Source organism: Eulemur rufifrons, chromosome 15 (genome assembly GCF_041146395.1).
Source record: "Eulemur rufifrons isolate Redbay chromosome 15, OSU_ERuf_1, whole genome shotgun sequence".
NCBI lineage: Eukaryota > Metazoa > Chordata > Mammalia > Primates > Lemuridae > Eulemur > Eulemur rufifrons.
In genome coordinates, this window is record NC_090997.1 from 26,576,894 (window position 1) to 26,591,319 (window position 14,426).

The 14,426-nt window shown below is 38.7% G+C and overlaps 1 protein-coding gene across 1 annotated transcript in view; it reads right to left on the reverse strand.

The window, feature by feature from the left end:
• LGSN (lengsin, lens protein with glutamine synthetase domain) overlaps window positions 1-14,426 on the reverse strand; it is a 141,275-nt gene that overhangs the window by 77,294 nt on the left and 49,555 nt on the right. The window contains exon 3 of the mRNA XM_069488067.1: window positions 39-181. The gene's annotated coding sequence lies outside the window, so the exon portion shown is untranslated. The remainder of the gene's footprint in view (window positions 1-38; window positions 182-14,426) is intronic.

The window sequence follows — 14,426 nt, forward strand, 5'->3', positions numbered from 1 at the left end:
GGATATGTCTGTATGCATCCTTTGAGACTTCACCTCACCTGTCTTTCCTTCTGGCCATAGGTGAAGCAACAAGTCTGTGCATCTCCAGCCACTTCAAGGTTAGTTCCCCTGGACAGCACCTTGCCTCAGACCAGTTCCCGGAGCCTCTCATCTTTTGCCCATGTGTTTTCTGTTGATCGCACTATGTGAATGACACAGAAGCATACCTTGTACCCATCCATGCATGTGCTTACCCAGGAGGGCAAGACCTATTATTTGGCCAACAATAAATAGGTAAAGGCTTCTCCCTATCACAGAAGGACAGTCCTAAGACACATTTTGTGTGGATGGGTGTTTGGACAACTAATTGTCTATAGAGATTTACATTTGATAATATTAATATAGCCTCATTTTGCAACTCTTTCCTGTTTTACTCCATCGATCACTCACCTTTGATCCCTGGCCTCGTACTCCTCAGTAAAGTGTTTGAAAACAAGCCTTTGTCTCAAGCTCTGCTCCCTGGAAAACCTAAGCTAAGATACAACTGTATAGCATACAGTTACAGATAATAAGGATTACATTAGTCACACAGTGTTAAGTAACAACAGTTCAAGAGTGGGTAAAAAAATCAACATCATTACCATCATTATTAACCATGAAAAAACAAAAGAGATTACCTGGATCAATAATCTTCATGAATTCATGCAAGATCCACATTCTAATTAATGAAATAGCTGTAGGCATATATATCTCAAATTTGAAAGACTGCTTAACCTTTCCTGGTTTTAATTGCTTTAAGAACTAAAATTTTAAGTACCTTTAAAAGAGTGGATTTTTTTTAACTTTTTTTCCCCAGTGACAGAAGAGGAATTAATCAATTCATACGTCCATACCCAGAGAATGGAACAGATAAACCTTGCTTATCCTTCATACACACACACACAAAACATGCACACACTTGCATGCACAAACACACGTATACCCAGGGGAACAACTGCATATTCACACAGAGATAAGTATATACCACAACAGAATAGACTAAACCTTTGAGATAAATATTTTGAACACGGCATTTTTTTATCCAAGTATCCCATAGTATCTGATGATCATAATGCAAATTATGCCCTCATGAATAAAAATGAGACACACAACAGATCATATTAATTTTGCTAAGTCCTTACTGAACTAAGTTCCTCTCCCAAATTGTGTTGGAGACAAAATCAAGTACTAGATTATATACTGTTAATTATGCATTATAATAACTTCTAATATCTATGTGGTCATTTATATATATTTTTTATTTCTAGACATGTATTTCTCTGTGAAGAGGGAAAAAGGAATAAAGTAAAAATGGCACTGCTGACACAAAAGAAATCAATGAGGGGGGAGGAAGGGAGAAAGATAGGTGGAGAAGTAGATGGGAGAGTGGGTTGGAGCCAGTGACTTGGAATGGTCACATCTCTCCCCAGTGTGGGCAGAGTGGCCCCTTCTTCACAGGTTCTATGTCTTATCCCATCTCGTGCTCCACCAGCCATTTGAAAGGTGAACAGTGAGCAGTCTTTCCAGGCCGGGGAGAAGAAGAACTGTGCTGGGGGAAGGGGCTGATCATGCATAGGGAGAAACAGTCAAAGCCCCCTCCCTATTGTCTCTCCAGAAGAGGGACACAGGGTGGGGGGAGGTTGGAGGAGGCCAGCTTTGGCTCCTCTTCTAGCATCAGATGAGAGATGGAACAGTCAGCACCTCCTGACAAAGTACTTAGTACTTTCTATTTTAATAATTTTCACCCAGTTGTCTTATTTAATTCTCTAAATCTATGAAACAATTGATTTTACCATTCCCATTTTACAAATAAAGCAATAAAGTTCTGAGAAGGTAAATAACTCACTAAGGGTACAATATACTACCTGCCCTGCAAGTCAGGATTTGTGGAACTATTTCTTGAGCCACCCTTTCAAACTCTTTACTTCGTTTTATCTCTGGTTATCCATTACTATTTTCTCCCATATTTCTACCTGCTTCTCTGTTAACCATTCTCCTAAGCTGACATTCTAAAAGGCTCTCAAATGTCTGATTTCATTTTCCCAGACATCACCAATACTTAGCGTATTTATGGTTTTCTCTGCTTCTAACCCTTTAGACCAGCTCAAATCGCTCATAAACCACAAGCCCCTGATTACTGTAGACACAAATTGGTTCCCTTCCTAGCAGTTATCTCTCATTACTTCCTTGCTTGAAGGGCCCTGATTTCATTCATGCGGTGCCCACCTCCTCCTGCCACATGAACCAAGGAAGGGTTTTCCCATTCTCGGTTCCAATAGTAAATCCTGATAGGTCTGTGCCCCATTTCTTTTTCCAGGGGTTGGCTTAAGCATGGTCATATATTAATAACATATTTCTGCCCAACAAGACCTGAAGGGAGAGAACATCAGAGGAATTTTTGGAAATATTTTCCACTATTGTTATGAGTTAAATTGCATCCCCCCAAAATTCATATGTTGAAGCCCCCAGTACCTCAGAATGTGACAGCTTTTGGAGAAAAGGTCTATAAAGAAGTAATTAAGAGTAAATGGGCCAGCCTGAGCAAGAGTGAGACCCCGTCTCTACTAAAAATAGAAAGAAATTATATGGACAACTAAAATATATATATACAAAAAATTAGCCGGGCATGGTGGCGCATGCCTGTAGTCCCAGCTACTCGGGAGGCTGAGGCAGTAGGATCGCTTAAGCCCAGGAGTTTGAGGTTGCTGTGAGCTAGACTGACGCCATGGCACTCACTCTAGCCCGGGCAACAGAGTGAGACTCTGTCAAAAAAAAAAAAAAAAAAAAAAAAAAAAGAATAAATGGGGGCCGGGCGCGGTGGCTCAATCTTGTAATCCTAGCACTCTGGGAGGCCGAGGCGGGTGGATCGCTCAAGGTCAGGAGATTGAGACCAACCTGAGCAAGAGCGAGACCCCGTCTCTACTAAAAATAGAAAGAAATTATCTGGCCAACTAAAATATATATAGAAAGAAAATTAGCCGGGCATGGTGGCGCATGCCTGTAGTCCCAGCTACTGGGGAGGCTGAGGCAGTAGGATTGCTTGAGCCCAGGAGTTTGAGGTTGCTGTGAGCGAGGCTGACGCCACAGCACTCACTCTAGCCCAGGCAACAAAGCAAGACTCTGTCTCAAAAAAAAAAAAAAAAGAATAAATGGGGTCACATGGGAGGTCTCTAAACCAATCTGGCTGATTTCCTTTTAAGAAGAAATTCAGACACTCCAAAAAGACACCAGGGATGTGCAAACAGAGGAAAGACCACACGAGGACACAAAGAGACGGTGGCCATCTGCAAGCCATGAAGAACAAGCCAAACCTGCGATATCTTGACCTTGGACTTCCAGCCTTCAGAACAATGACAAAATTAATTTCTGTTCTTTAGGCCACCCAGTCTGTGGTATTTATTTCATTATGGCAGTCTAGCAATCAAATACAGCCATTGAAAAATGACATCCAAAAAATGAATAAATAATGACATAAGCAAGGAAGCACTCTTTCTGTTATGGTCATTTTCATAGCCAGATATGAATATAGGAGCTGCTTTGGCCATCTTGCAACTGTGCAGAGAATTCATTTGGCACATCTGCAAAAAAGAACAAACAACCAAAACCTGATTCCTTGATGATGCTGTTGAGCCACTTAATTAACTAAGCCAGGATCACCCTGCCTCCAGGATTCCTCTCACATGAGGAATCTTGTCTTCTTTAAGGTACAGTTTTCTATAAATTGTAGCCAAAATCGTCTTATTGATATAATCATTTGGATAAAGTTTAGCTATTGACAAGCTAAGTCTGTTTCAGCAATTATTCTAGAATTTACTCTCTAAGTTCTTAGTCTTATTCTGTTTCCAACTAACTCCAAACTCTTGGCTCTTAAAGTTTGCCTGCAAACTGACTTTGGGCTTTTAGCTTATCTATAACTTGTCCATAGTTTCCCAAGCATTTGACTCTCACGTGTCCCCAGTAGATGCTTTCTTAGTCTCTCTTAGGTGGGAATTACAATCCTGGATCCATCCACTTATAAAGAAGTCCAAGGCCACTTCCAAAATACAGGCTAGAAAGATAAGCTAATAACCTGTTTTTTAGTTGATATACCCAACCCACGCACACACATCTGTAATGTGCTCTGTTTGCAAATAATGGCAAATTGCTGAAGGGCTGACACCTGAAATTATATAGGCTTCGATTTTATATGGGCTTTCAAAATTATATAGAAAATTTGAGGCTTCAACCTCAAACTTCTGACACCAAATGCTCTGCTATCTGCATTATTCTACACAATTAATAAATTAGATATTTATGTGTTAGAACCAGATAGTATTCACTTAACAGTTGTGAAATAATTAAAAGATGAAAATGTATAGATACATGAAATTTCTAATTAATTTTATAAATAGCCAGAGGTTGAAGGATTTATAAATAATTAAAAGGCATCTTGGAATTATAGACTCCTACCTCCCTAGTGGGAAGGTCAATGGAAACTTTGTAAGAGACTCTGTGATGGGCCCCTTTGTGGGTATAGATAGACTGAACACATGGAGCCAAAGTTTAGAGGGAAAAGGCGTGCTATCAGGCAAACTTTTTCCTTTTTGTAGCTTACCTGCAAACACATTTACCTTAATCTAGCCATTGAGAATGAATATCCGTGATTTCCAGAGGGGTTTTTTGGGGGGATGGGGGTGACTCTCCTCATCTGATGATCTGATCCTATGTTTTGGTAACCTCTCTTACAACTTTCTAATGTCATTTCCTGCTTTTTTCATCACTTTTCATCAGGTGTTGATTTCCATATTCCTAGCCATAACCAGTTAATTTAAATGTCATTCTTGAAAATGCTTTGTATTTAATAACTCATTTTAATGGTCTTAGTACTAGAAAATACCTTAACTGTAAACCCAGCCATGAAATTTAGCCAAAAAAAATCCAAGTTCCTTCCCCCACTATTCTCAATAAATATTTAGAGAATGTAATCTATTGGAAAAAGAGTAATGTGGTTTCTGTAGGGGGATACCAGTGTTGTCTAGCAGGATTTTTTCTTTCTTTCTTTTTTTTTTTTTTTTTTTTGAGACAGAGTCTCTCTATTGCCCTGGGTAGAGTGCAGAGGTGTCATCATAGCTCACTGCAACCTCAAACTCCTGGGCTCAAGCTATCCTCAGTGCAGGATCCTTGCCTCAGCCTCCCAAGTAGCTGGGACTACAGGCGCACACCATGATGCCTGGCTATTTTTTCTATTTTTAGTTTCACTAAAAATAATGTCTCACTCTTGCTCAGGGTGATCTCAAACTTCTAAGCTCAAGCAGTCCTCCCCTCTCAGCCTCCCAGAGTGCTAGGCCTGAGCCACCTCGCCCAGCTTAGTAGGATTCTTTGAAAGGGCAAATTAATAGACAAATAAGGACAAAAAGCAGAAGTAAAGTATTTAGACTTTAAATTCAGACCTTTAAAGCAGATATTATCTTAAAGGTGAATCATTTATTGAATTGCATAGTCGGCCTTCTGTATCCATGGGTTCCACATCCATGAATTCAACCAGTGGCTGATGGAAAACATTTGGGAAAAAATTGCATCTGTGCTGAACATGTACAGACTTATTTTCTAGTCATTATTTTTTAAACTATACAGTATAACAACTATTTATACAGTATTTACATTGTATTAGGTACTATAATAATTAAAGGAATGATATAAAGTATAGCAAGGATAAGTATAGGTTACATGCAAATACTTTATCAGGGATTTGAGTTATCTGTAGATTTTGGTATTTTCAGGATGTCCTGGAACCAATTCCCCACAGATATCAAAGGACAACCATATTCACAGAAAATATTTTATCATGGATGAAAAGAAAACACCTTAGTGCCAAAAACTGAAGCATAGACTTTAGAAGAATACATGCAGTGGGGGAGATGCCACAGAGATCAGCACTGAGAGCAATTTTAGCCAATAATTTTAGAAATAGAAGATGACTGCAGAGTGTAATTTCATAATTTGAAAATGATTTCTGAGTGGTGAATTATGATGGTAAGGGAAAAGTTTAAGAAATCTCACAAGCTAGGTAATTGGGCAGAAAATTAAGACATGAGCTTCTTAACGAGCAAGGTAAGGTCCTATCATGGGCTGAATTGTGTTCCCTCAATATCTATATGCTGAAGTCTTAACCCTCAGTACCTCCGAATATGACTGACTGTATTTAAAGAGAGGATCTTTAAGGAGGTAATTATGTTAAAATGAAGTCATTTAGGGTGAGCCCTAATCCTATATGACTGGTGTCCTTATAAGAAGAGGACATTTGGACACTGATGCACAAAGGGAAGATGATGTGAAGACGTAGGGAGAAGACAGCCATCTATAAGCCAAGGAGAAAGACCTCAGAAGAACTTCCAATACCTTGATCTTGGACTTCTAGCCTCAAGAACTATGAGGAAATAAATTTCTGTCATTTGAGCCATCCAGTCTTCCCTAGCAAACTTATAGAGGTACTATAGCTGCAGATAAATAATATAAATAATGGTCAGGGGATAATTGCCTTGGAGTGCCATTTGGAAAAAACCAGACAGGTCCTTGTTGTCAATCTAATGTGGTTCTAACAGGTAAAAAGGTCATCAAATTATAGAGAAGCATAAGCCAAAGAGTTGAAAGCATAGAACAGAAGAATAGAAGAAAGAATAGAAGATGTTCTTATCTTTGGCATAACCATACACATTCACTCAAAAGTCCTCTTAGTATGCACATATTTAAGCACAATGAGCAGGAAGTGGTAACTTCTACTTAGTTTACAAGGTTAAAAAATACAAATGGGATAAGGAAGAAAAAGAAGGGAAGGAGGAAGAAGAAATGAGATAACCCTTATAAGTGTTAGCTGATTGAATTCTTACAACCACCCCTGTGAGTAACTACATTGAACATTATTGTCCCTACTTTGCAAAAGAGGAAACTAAATCACAGAGAGATTAAGTAAAGTGCTCAGGGTCACATAGAGAGTACAAGCGCTTCCTAGCACTCTGGGAGGCAGAGGTGGAAGGATTGCTTGAGCTCAGGAGTTTGAGACCAGCCTGAGCAAGAGCGACCCTGTCTCTACTAAAAATAGAAAAAATAGCTGGGCGTGGTGGCACACACCTACAGTTCCAGCTACTCTGGAGGCTGAGGCAGGAGGATCCCTTGAACCCAGGAATTTGAGGTTGCAGTGACCTATGATGACACCACTGCACTCTAGCCAGGACAACAAAGCGAAACTCTTGTCTCAAAAAAAAAAAAAAAAAAAAAAAGAGAGAGAGAGAGAGAGTGGAAGAACTAGGATAAATAATAGATCTGTAAGAACATATCATATCATAAAAAAATAATTTAAAACCATCTATTTCCTAGTGCTACTCTCATACTTTGTTACTAACAGGAAAAAAAAAAAAAGAAAGAAAGAAACTTACCCTACATTTTCAGATCTAGAGGAAAGAATATTGCGTCTGATTCATTTCTTATCTTGTTGTGTTTCTGCGTTCATTTTTAAACAAGAAAATGTAACATACCCTCAATTTAAAACCTACCAGCCTTATTTTTGCAAAACAAACTCATTATCTTCTTCTGCCTCTACCCTTGAACCGATTGCAAAATCAAATGCAATCTGATAATAGAGGGAGAGAAAAATAGGAAAATTTGAATGGACTGTGTGGTTTAACCTCAGTGAAATTATGGCTTATATTTTGAACAATGATCCTTTGTGGTTCCCCCAAATCTTATTTGTATACAAAGCTCTCAGTTTGCCACTACGTGCTATGACACTGCTACATGGTTGCATTTCAATAGTATTTAAACCAGTGAGTAAAGCCAATAATATTTTGTGAATCTATGTTTACTAATGGAAGAGATCATATCAGTACTATTATTTCAATATAGGAACACTCAAAGGTGGTGTGTACAGAATATTGTCAAAGATCATTAAATGCAGTCATTTAAAAGTTATTTTTATGTTAAAAAATAATTTGGTCGGTGCTCTCTACATTAATAAGTGCATGCTTCAAAGTTTATCTCCTTTTCCTATTCCTACTCCATCCTCTACAAAAAAAAGTGAGAGAAAAATTTTTAGGCCCATGTGGTGGCTCACACCTGTAATTCTAAGTCTCCAGGAGGCTGAGGTGGGAGGGTTGCTTGAGCTCAGGAGTTCCAGAGCCCCATGAGCAAGATCCAGACCCGTCTCTACTAAAAACATAAATATTAGCCAAGCATCGTGGTGTGGCCTGTAGTCCCAGCTACTTGGGAGGCTGAGGCAGGAGGATCACTTGAGCCCAGGAGTTTGAGACACCACTGCACTCTACCCAGGGTGACAGAGCAAGACTCTGTCTCAAAAAAAAAAAAGAAAAAGAAAAAAAAAGAAAAGAAAAATTCTAGGCCTAAATTAATCCAGCCTAAAGGAAAAACACCTTTTGTGAATGCTGAGTAGGAAGACTATGGGAAAATGAAGGGAAAGGCCCTGAGGGTCTCAGAAACTATATAAAGAACAGTCCTGCAGCTAAAGGATTTGGACCCCGTCTGTGCAGTAAACCTCTTTAGATTTTGCTTGTGTATTATTTATTAAGCTTCTGAGTGTGTTTGCTGCAGGTGAATACTTTTGAAGAAGCAGCAGAAAAGTTTAAAAAGAAAAACTAGACTTAGAATATTTGAAAAGAGGAAGAAAAGGATTCCATAAATTTGGATTAACTGCTATTTTCTTAAAATACGTGCTCTATTGACATAGTCACCATGACAATGTCAGTTATTTTTTTATTACACACAGTATTAATTACCGGATTGTTACACACAAATTTAGTTGAAACTCTTCTTGTTTTATTGAACATTGGAATTGAATTAATTCAGATAATATCCTTAACTTTCTTATCTCACTCTATTCACTTTCAATTATTTGAATTGTATTAATAACAATTTGAGTGGAGAATATGCACGACTTTTACCCTCTCTTTGGATTAGAAGTATTCTGAAATAAACTGATAGCTTCTGCTAAATAGACAAATAGAATTATTAGGTATTATAAGATCTCAGATAATGGTAATAGAAAGGATATGTGCACAGGTAAGACTCATTTAGGATCATTTTAAATCTCATTTGTTTAAAATATGGTAATGGAGATAAATTTGCTGTTAAATAATTTATTTGCAATGTATAAATACCCTTATTTGTCAATATTACTTGGATTTGAGAAAACCATGACGCTTTCAAGTTGCCTTAGTTGGTGTAGATTTAAAGATACACAAGGGCTGGGGTGTGGTGGCTCACGCCTGCAGTCCCAACTTCTCAGGAGGCTGAGGTGGAAGGATCACTTAAGCCAGGAATTTGAGGTTATAGTGAGCTATGATTATGCCACTGCACTCCAGCCCAGACAGAATGAGACCCTGTCTCAAAAAAATAATAAAATAAAAATTAAAAATAAAGATACATAAGACAAGTAGGAACCAAGAAGTTGTATGCTAGCAACAAGTCAGCCAGGCAGCTGGAACCGTAGCTCATTCAGGACACACAGCATCCGTGGAGGACTGACAACAGCTCTTACACTCAACAGCCACGTCTGCAAAGGGCTGTTCAGTAGTAAATTTCTGTTACTTTGTATGACAATGTTTCCCAGCTCATTACTGAGTTGATTTCAGTCTCTGCTGTATGTCTTCTATACCTCCCAACACTACTCTCTCCACTTGCCTTCTCTCCACTCCAGAGTCTCCATTAGCTTTTACTGTCTTGTAACTTCTGAGGCCTCAATGAGTCTCTTGGCTTCTGCTCTCTTTTAAGTTTCCTTCCAAATTCCGAAGAGAGGTCTGCTTTGTGGGTTAGTTGCCACCCAGTACTGACCACCCTTGTTGGGCAAAGTTTTATTTTCATGGGCTGAAAATAAAACTTTTATCTTTGGTCCAAGGGTTAATCCCTTGAACTAAGTCAACTGACCCAGGAAAGCAGGAGTCAGATGGTGTAAAGCAGAATGAGCTTAGGAGCAGGGAAACACTGGCTGTTTTTCACAGAATAAGGCTTTGGATGTGGAAGGACGGTGGGAATGGTGGACACACAGGGCAACATGGTCTCCTCTCCATTGTCAGCCTTCTTTTAAAAAATCAATGATATTAAAGTTTGTTAAAAACGTATAAACCATTCATGTATTGATGGGCACATGGGTTGTTTCCACATCTTTGCAATTGTGAACTGTGCTGCTATACAACCCAAGTGCCCATCAATCCATGAGTAGATTAATAAAATGTGATATATGTATACCGTGGAGTACTACTCAGCCACAAAAAATGGTGAACTACCTATTACATTACCCTGGATGGAGCTGGAGATCATTTTTCTAAGTGAAGTATCACAAGAATGGAAAAACAAACACCACATGTACTCACCATTAAATTGGTACTAATCAATCAACACTAATGTGCACATACGGAAAGTAACATTTATAGGGTGTCAGGCAAGTGGGGGGGGAGGGGATGGGTAAATTCATACCTAGTGGACGCAGTGTACCCTGTCTGGCAGATGGGCACGCTTGTAGCTCTGACTTGGGCGTTGCAAAGGCAATTTATGTAACCAAAGCATTTGTACCCCCATTAATACTCTGAAATTTAAAAATTAAATTAAATTAAAATAAATAAACCAACAATGCCGGTTTCATTCTCCCACCCAGAAGTTGTAAGTAATTACAGTCATGTACTGGATAACTACATTTCAGTCAACAATGGACAACATACACAATGGTGGTCCTATAAGATTATAACAGATCTGAGAAATTCTTACTGTTTAGTGACGATGTTGCCACCGGGGCAAAACGCATTACTCACATGTTTGTGGTAATGCTGGCATAAACAAACCTATTGTGCTGCCAGCTATAAAAGTATAGCACATACAATTGTGTACAGCACATAATACCTGATAAGGATAAATGATTATCGTACTGGTTTATATATTTACTGTACTATACTTTGTATTGTTATTTTACAGTGTATTTCTTCTAATTTTTTTTAAGTTAACTGTAAAACATCCTCAGGCAGTTCCTTCGGGAGGTATTTCAGAAGAAGGCATTTCTATCCTAGCAGATGACAGCTCCATGCACGTTATTGCCCCTGACGACTTTCCCGTGGGATAACGTGTGGAGGTGGAAGACAATGATAGTGATGATCCTGACCCGTGTAGGCCTAGGCTAATCTGTGTGCTTATGTTTTGGTTTCTAACAACAAAGTTTAGGCCGGGCGCGGTGGCTCACGCCTGTAATCCTAGCACTCTGGGAGGCCGAGGCGGGTGGATCGCTCAAGGTCAGGAGTTCGAGACCAGCCTGAGCAAGAGCGAGACCCCGTCTCTACTAAAAATAGAAAGAAATTATATGGACAACTAAAAATATATATATAGAAAAATTAGCCGGGCATAGTGGCGCATGTCTGTAGTCCCAGCTACTTGGGAGGCTGAGGCAGGAGGATTGCTTGAGCCCAGGAGTTTGAGGTTGCTGTGAGCTAGGCTGACGCCACGGCACTCACTCTAGCCCAGGCAACAAAGTGAGACTCTGTGTCAAAAAAAAAAAAAAAAAAAAAACAAAGTTTAAAAAGTAAAAAAATTAAAAACAAAAATAAGGTAATAGAATAAGGAAATAAAGAAAAAAATATTTTTGTGCACCTGTACAATGTATTTATGTTTTAAACTAAGCATTCTTACAAAAGAATCAAAAGTTTAAAAAATTGGATAGGCACTATTGCTTATGCCTGTAATCCTAGCATTTTGGGAGGCCAAGGCAGGAGGTTTGCTTGAGCTCAGGAGTTTGAGATCAGCCTGAGCAAGGGTGAGACCCCATCTCTACCAAAAAATAAATAAATAAATAAAGTTAAAAAAAATTATAAAGTAAAATACTTACAGTAGATGAAGATTAATTTATTACTGAAGGAAGAAAAGTATTTTTTAAAATTCAGTATAGCCTAAGTGTACAGTGTTTATAAAGTCTACAGCAGGGTACAGTACTGTCCTGGGCCTTCACATTCACTCACCACTCAATTCCTGACTCACCCAGAGCAACTTTCAGTCCTGCAAACTCCATTCATGGTAAATGCCCTAAACAAATGTACCATTTTTTATCTTTCACACTGTATTTTTACTGTACCTCTTCTATGCTTAGATATGTTTAGATACACAGATACTTATCATCGTGTTACAGTTGCCTATAGTGTGCAGTACAGTAACATGCTGTACAGGTTTGCATCTAGGAGCAATAGTCTGTACCATAGCCTAGGTGTGTAGTGTGGGTTCGTGTAAGTATATTCCATGATGCTCGCACAGTGCTGAAATTGCCTAATGATGCATTTCTTAGAATATATCCCCATCATTAAGTGACACATGACTGTACCAAATTATTTTAAGGATTTTCTTGTTCTCAACATAGACTTAATTCTCAAAATAGACTTTGATATAGGTTTCCTATTTATTCCAAAAATAACTCTTATTTTGTTTGGCATTTAATACCCAGCATCTTGAAGATGGCCTGACATATAGAAGGTGGTAAATGGGTATAAGTTGCCTCAACTCCATGAAACAAATACATAATGACAAAAATATTTCTGTTGACATTACTAAGGAGAGCCTCAACTTCAGGCCTGGAAAATGAGAAAACTGGTTTGGCAGGCGCAGCAGTCCTGGGCACAAGGTCTGTTTGGCAGGTGCACTGTTAACGGAGGTTCAAGTACATTTCCTTATAAGCTGTGAACTTCTTCAGGATTCCAGGAAAGTGGGAGGGACCGAGAGGGCAGGAACACGGCAGACGCCCTACCAGCAGATGAATACAGTGAACACCCAGGACCTGTAATGACCAGGCTACCTTGCTAGACAACAATAGACATCCTCCCTGCTTAATGTAAGATGAAATACAGTCAGCTGCTCCACATGAGCATATTGATGCTCATTCTTCTAAATGTAGTTTCTGTAAATGTCATAATGTGGATGCATACATATTTCCAGTAACCTTTCAGGAAATGATATTGTGTCTTGGGACATTTCATATGGAAATTTCATTAAACTGGCATCATTGGTCATCCAATCACCCCAAAAATAAATATTATATAAAATAAAACACAAATTCAATATTAATAATTATTTGATAAAGCTATTATTAAAATACATGGCAAATATGTAAATATAATTGAACACATACCAATCTGTCATAAGTAGATTCAATAAAATGTTCTGTATCAATGTCCTGATCATGCACAGGGATAAATTCAGAGTTGCTTGGGTTCTCCAGCTATTGGGACTTAGTTACAATACTAAAGTAGAGGTTAAGTCAAAAAGTGAACTAATCATGGTAAGCAATGAATACTAAAATAATAAAGTTATAGCCATTACAAAATGTCTATGAATCAAACTAAAGGTGACAAGAGAAGAAGATTTTGACCAAGCTATGTAAAAGCAGACTGCTCTGGAAGAATGCAACTTGCAAAAGACAAAATTCAAACCAATCTATTCATGAGTTGCCCAGCTGTCGGTGGGAAGGATCAGTAAGAATAAATACCATGATCTGTAATATCGGCCCCAGGCATGGAGATGAAAATTGTGCCAAGTCTTTCATCTTTGGCCTAAGACCCAGTTAGGTTTAGAGAAATCTATGTTAAAATGTATATAACAAGAGCCTGCAGTGATGGTAATACTTTGAGCAAAAGGCAGATTTAGGGTTTTATCCATAAGTAAAGAGATAGCACACACAAAGCTTTAACTGCAGAGAGTTTAATGAAGGCCGTAGTTACAGACACGTGAGAAGGGATTAAGACAGCCAACGAGGAACAGTAAAGCACCCAGTGACCAGCAGCTGTAAGACGCCATAACCGCTCCTGAGCATGAAGGCGTGAGCAGCAACTAGAACTGCCAGCAGCAGTAGAGGAGTTCCTGCTATCGGCTTCTGTTTTCTTGAAGAAGTCAAAGGTGAAGAAATACCAAAGTGACAAGGCAAAGGTGGATGTGGAAGTTTGATGAGAATGGATATATTATTAAATGGTCAGTTTGGAGTGAGAAATGTGGCTATCTAAAGAAATAAATAATTGCCAAGCAACTGAGAGCCCATTGAGGCTGCTGAACAGGAATTCGTAGTGGTTTCAGTCTGTCCATCTTGTGTCTTTTCTCCAGTGATGTCCACACAGGCAGACATCCAGGCATGGAGAAAACATGTGGGTTCATCCCATGCTGCTTTCACCAAGAAGATATGATGGAAAGATAGAAAAGTAATATTGTTTAATATTTTTACAAGAAAGTAATTTAAGAATTTGACCATGGAATCTAAGATAGATAAGGGAGAGCACTGACTGACAGAGCGAAAAGTAAGGATCTAGGGCCAGATGGTTCGTATTTCTTCTAAAAGCTGTTACCATAAAAGTATGTGAGCACCTAAGCTGGTGTAATAAGGGACTTTGGGCAGGGAGTGGAGTATT